Source organism: Zingiber officinale, chromosome 1A (genome assembly GCF_018446385.1).
Source record: "Zingiber officinale cultivar Zhangliang chromosome 1A, Zo_v1.1, whole genome shotgun sequence".
Classification (NCBI taxonomy): domain Eukaryota; kingdom Viridiplantae; phylum Streptophyta; class Magnoliopsida; order Zingiberales; family Zingiberaceae; genus Zingiber; species Zingiber officinale.
This window is the reverse complement of record NC_055987.1, coordinates 19,807,589-19,814,206: the sequence shown is the minus strand read 5'-3', so window position 1 is coordinate 19,814,206 and position 6,618 is coordinate 19,807,589.

Here is a 6,618-nt window from a genome sequence, read left to right as displayed (position 1 = left end):
AATATAAAAAATAAACTAAAATACTTCTTGAGGAAAATCAACACCTCAAAAAACAAATTGAAAATAGAAATCCAAATCAAGATATAAAACTTGAGAAGGAAAATACAATTTTAAAAGGTTAAATTAATAAACTCAAAGGATTATTAGAAACTTTCACCTCAAGATCAAAAACATTAGAGCCAATACAATAAGTCTAGACTCGGATATAAGTCTAACTCTACAAATAAAATTTTCATCTCTTTAATAAGTCAAAATTTGAAAGAAACACAAGTTTGGGTTCCAAAAGCTTGTTTAACCATGCAAGTAGGATTCAGTCAATTTTATGTATCCAAAAATGAAATTCATTACCCACAAGTTCAGTGGACAGATCTATTTAAAAATTTTTGAAGGCGTGGTTACTTTAATGATATTTAGGTGACTCACCATAGCTTAGAAGTTTAACCAAAGAATGCATGTTTGTTGAACCCAAAGTTAAACTTGAATGTAACACAAGTTAAACCAAATCCTGAAATTTAACTTGACTCATCTCACAAAATCATAGGATTTCCTGATTGAAAATATAGATCGGGTGAGATGAATAAGGATTAAATAAAAATAAATTAAATTAAAATAAAATAAGTTAAATAAATTAAATTAAAATAAATCAAGTTAAACTAAGTTCAACCTTGAGCTAAAATTTGTTTCTCCTATTTTTTAGAAATCTAAATAGATATGAGACAGTGGTTGCTCACGATGCATGACCAGGGATCAAACAATATTTACAAACTTAACCTTCAAAAGACTAGGAACAGTTGCCTTTGGAAACAACGACAAACTGAAGGTAATTGGAGTAGGTAACATTGAACTAGAATCTAATTTTATTATTAATAAAGTATTCCTTATTAAAAATTTCAAGTTTAACTTAATCAGTGTTAGTCAATTATGTGATTCAGAATATAAGGTTAGGTTTATATCCACTGAATGTTTAATTAAACATATGAAAGACCCTACAATAAAATTAAAATGACTTAGGGATAATAATATTTATATAATTAACTTAACCAGCTCCTCACTTAAGTGTCACTTTATACAAAAAGAGAAAACCTAGCTGTGGCATAGGAGAATGTCCCAGACTAACTTTTAAAACCTAACTAAACTAAATGGTTTAGTTAGAGGACTACCTAACTTAGACTCAACAATATGTAATGCTTATCAACAAAAAATCATACCAAATTAACTCACAAACCAACTAGTCAAACTCAAATCAATTCAACACTTGAATTATTACATTTAGATATATTTGACTCACATGGAATTAAATCTATTAATGAAAATTTATATTGTCTAGTAATAATTGATGATTACTCAAGATTTACTTGGGTAAAATTTTTTTAAAAATAAAGATGAAATATTTAAAATATTTAGTAATTTTTGTAGATAAACTGAAAATGAAAAGGACTCAAAAATCAAAAGAGTTAGGAGTGATGACAATGGTGAATTTAAAAATCATAGGTTTACTAAATTCTGCTTAGAAAATCGGTACCATCAAGAATTTTTGTGTCCTAATACACCTCAACAAAATGGAATAGTTGAAAGGAAAAATAGAACTCTTCAAGAAGTCACTAGGACAATGTTTAATGAATACCAACTGCTAAAATATCTCTGGGCAGAAGTTGTTAGTAGAGCCTGCTATGTACAAAATAGAACAATAATAAATAAGAAATATAACAAAACTCCATTTAAAATTTACTATAATAAATTACCTATGTTAAATACTTTAAGGTATTTGGATATCCTGTTTACATATTAAACACAAGAGAATACTTAGGAAAATTTACCTCAAAAGTAAAAAATGGAATCTTTGTAGGGTATTCCCTAAACAGTAGAGGATATAGAGTTTACAATAAAACTACTCTAAGAATTGAGGAAACAACCAATGCAAATTTTGATGAAATAACTAACTCTAAAGAATCTAACTAATTCAACATCAATACCAACCAATTGATTTCGATAGAGCTAGCACTAATCTAGGGGGAGCAAGTCAAAACCTAATAAACAAATGTAAAATACAGAAAAATGGTGAATAATGATAAGGGAATTTTCTGAAATTTTTAGAAATTTTCTGGAAATTTTTCAGAGATCGTATGGTGTAGGTCACGGGGATCAATTATGGACCCCGGGAAAGCCTGTTTAAGGTACCACATTTAAGCGAGGAAAACTTTGGTTTTTATTTTTTTCTTTTTATTTTCTTTTTTCTTTTCTCCTCCGCCGAACAGTGTCGTGTGCCCTAACCTCCTTGCGCTGACGCCGTTTCTCCCAAAAAATCACCGCGACGGTTCCTTTCTCTACTCTTTTCTTCTTCTTTGTCGCCGAATCCCATCCCCTCTCCTTTGCGCAGCGCTGATCCGATCGTCTTCCCCATTGACGGCCCCACCTCGAGCCATTTCTCCTCTCCTCTCTGCACCTTCTCCACCCGACGACACCGCCGGCTATCTCCTACTTCTTCCTCCGGGCGACTTCCTCCTTCCTGGGCTCGCGACACCGCAGTCCTTCGGTGAGCCCTAGCTTCCAATCGCAACACCAGTCGTGCCTTCTCTTCATCGCCGGCCGCCAGGTTCGACCCACCACGGATTGCCTCCTCTGTGCCAGCCACTGAGCACCGACGTCTCAAGACCTAGCACCGCCAATAGCGCCTGGGAGCTTGTTGCCATCACCGATCGAGGGTCTCCGGTGGCCAGATTAAGGTAGGTGTTCCTTCAAGATCTTGTTTTAGTTGTGGCTATTGTGCTGATGTGTGGAATAGTCCCAACAGAGTTAGGCTGTGAATTACCTGATTTCCAGGCGCTAATCCTTTTCGGCAGTAAACTTCCTTGGCTATAAATTGAAGGAAGGATTACAGCGGGCTTTTGTGTGTTGTGAATCAACAAGCATGGTTGTGAAGATTTCTTGTTCAAATTTCAGCAGCAAGCAACCTTTCACCGCAGTCACTTGGATTGTGAATTGAGGTAAGGTTTAGGGTTTTGATCTTCGTTGTAGATGATTGCTAGTTGTGTTAGCAATGATTATTAACTTAGGTTTAGAATTTATCTAATGGTGTAATTAGGGTTAATGAAGCTAACCCTAGATGGTCGGTGGATTAGGAATTTGTTTAGCTATTTGTTAATAATTAACTTAGCTAAACTGTACGATTTACTATGAACTTTGACTGAGTATCTCGGAGTATTTGGACGGACTTTTTTTTTCGATTTGGAGGGTACTTTGAGTTTATGTCATTTGATATGCATAGTAATATTTTTAACAAATAGCAACGATTGTGTTTTCTTATCTTTTGATCATGATCACTGTTATTTGTTTGTTTGTATTTGTTATGCATCATGTTAGTACTTATCGATTATACATGCTTATAGGGTAGTGACACAATCATGTTATATATATGTTCGGGACCTAGGGTTTTGATACCTACATCTCCGTGTACCTTTGATATGATTCATTGTCCTATGGTACATTTTTTATCTATATATGGATATTGCATATTCGTTATTATTGCCATGTTTAGTGTCATGCATCATCTCGCGCGTGATTGCATGTTGTCGATAAGTCTGCCATTATTATCGAGCATACATGTACCACACCACTCATGGGTTAGTGGTATATGGTATCAGTGGAGGTGTGGTCATTTCTCCTGGTCTAGTGACTTGGTAGCCATGGACGCCGGTCGGTTTGCTCACTGTTGTCTAGGTTGTTGTAGCCAAGGTTGACTTTTTTGGCTGGTCAGTTGGTCCCAAGTGTGATGATGCAATGGTGGTGATTCCTCCTCCCGTCATAGTGTACCGAGAGATTAGAGCATTGAGCTTCCCATTTATGATTTGGGGTAGGAGGATAGGTCGTATTGATGACATCCTCTCCCCTCATCGAAGCAACGGAAACGGTTGGGCACTTACCCACTCACACCATGTGTGTCACCACATTGTGTGTGAGATAGATGTGTCGTCGGGGTGACCATGACATTTGCATCATATGCATGATGCATTTATTGTATGTTTCGTCGTTTCATTGTGCATTTATATGGATATATTGATTGACATGCTGAGTTTATGACACTCTTGCAGCGACCTGTTGTACTTATACCGGTCCGGTTAGTATATTTTCTCCTATTTATTTGAGTTTTACCCTTCTTTGTATCGAGGTGGTCTCATGGATTAGTGATGGTTGTTATTTTCTTTATTATACACCGTTGCCCGCTGAGTTGTTGAACTCACCCCCGTGGACACTATCTTTTTCAGGTACCAAGTTGTTTATGGAGTCTCTTGGAGTATCCTACCTGCCGGTCCCCATGTTACATTAGAAGACTAGTCTCCGTATTTTTGTTTTTTTTTGTCTTGGTATATGATATGTGTGTATTTGGCTTTGTGTTCCGGTTTTGTTTCCAGAGTGTTGTGTTGTTGTGTGGTGTAAGCCTAGCCGACTAGCAGTCTTTGTTTATACTTGTATGTGTTGTCTATTGGATTTTCGCTGTGTTTGATTTTGATACATCCGAGTGGACTGTTAGATTTACATATAATTGCGTGGTTGTATTTTTGTGGTATCAGCCGAGTAGGATGCATATAAACTGTGTGGTTGTGTGTATGTTCCAGCCGCCTGTGGCTGATGTATATTGTGTCTGTAGAAATGTTTCAGATTGTCACCCGTACAGGGGAGGTGTTGCCGAAATTTCTTCGGACAGGGACTTCCCCGGGGCGTGACAATTTAGTGGTATCAGAGCCAGGTTATGATACTTGCTATGTGTTTTGGATTTTTGAGAATTATCTGATACCAATTTATTAGTATCAGAGCTCGATTTATGAGTCTTATTTCTCGTGTTTTTGGATTTCGTGTTTTAATCTTCTCGATGTGACTTTTCGGGTTTTGGGACCTGGCAGCGGCAGGATATCTCCAAGTTATAGGAGGTATGTTGGTATATTGTCATCCTACCTTTTTGGTTGGTATATGCATTGTTGACTATGATAGTTATGACATGTAATAACACTTTGTATCTGGTATCTGTCTGATGTTGTAGCCATATTACATGTGATGGGTTAGCCACTAATAATGATTGACCCTATTAGAGATCAAGGATTACAGTTTCTGGTGATTTTTCATATCATACACCAGTAGTTTTTAGCTTCTATTACTACTAGTTGGTTAGCAGATTGAGGCACATACCAGCCTCTGCTATTATTAGCTGGGTAGTGGATAGTATCTATATCTTCATGTTGACCTAGCCAGTAGTATACCATTTTATCTTAGTTAATTTCATCAGTAAATATCGATTTACTCTTGTTAGATCGGTCAGTAGAAGACTGATTTACGTTTGTCGACTTGGGTAGTCATGGATTGATTTACCATAGTTGCTTGAAGAGAATTAATGTAATCTTGATCAATTAGTAGATGACTGATTTAGTTTTGTTTGTTCGATCAGTAGGGGATCGACTTACTCTATTTTATAGAGATGCTGATCTTTGGGTTATTCGTGCTTAGTTGGATATCTGGAGCACATTGAGTACATGGCTTGTACTGACGTGGGGAAAGATTGAATTAGTCGTATACCGTTGTCAGTTTGGTCAATCTATAGAGGATCGATGTATCCTATTCCATGGGTACGTTAATTTTAGACTGTATGTACCTAGTTGGATAACATAGAAGGTAGCATAGGGAATATCAGGTTGATTTGATTAAATATGCTGATTCTGCATATCTATGTGGTGTGTACATATGATTATTATGTGTTGTAGGAGTGTTATGATGGACGGTCTAATTGTATGTAGTGGGTGTTTACTTTTCCAGTTATGATTGTTGTGGGTTTCTAGTAGATTATACCCGAGTGGTCTGATTAGTTTATTGGAGGTATTTTGTCGATTAAATCTATGTTGTGGGATGTGCACATGTGTTTAGGTATTTTATTTGATATATCTTGTCGATTTAAATCTGTGTCATGGTATGTGCATGTAACGACCACCCTTTCTACACTACTACTATTCTCTAAAGGTGGACGCTACTTGACTACTAACTCTACTTAACCGGTATGATTAAAAATCACATAGAAACTCTACCGAAAAATTTCGGCAGAGTCTCCCCTGTACCGGTGACCATATCCGTAAATACATACAGAGTATACTCAGCCACAGGCGGCTGGAACATATAATTTCACAACCACGCAGTATGATAGCACAATAAAAATATGAAACTACTCTAGCAATGGCAAACAACCATATCACTCCAACAATAGGAGGTATCAAACTACAAATGCGGAAATAAACTCAATTTCAATATAACATTAAAAGAGAACTAAAAGAAAAGTCTTGACAATTTTGCCAGCTAATTCTGGATCTCTCCATAGTCCTGGCATCACACACACTGTCACAGCATCTCCTTGTCGCCTTCCTTCTTATACTTTTCCTTTTCCTTTATCTGCAGTAGGAGGAAAATAGTATCTATAAGCTAAAAGCTTAGTGAGCGCTATCCTACTCACAAAAACTCGATATGCATGTATATAAATAAAACATGCTAAAACTGAATGCTAACATGTAGAGCTACTCATGCTCATAAATAGCAAAGAAATCAACTAACTGAAAAGCTAACATGTATAGCCAATCATGCTCA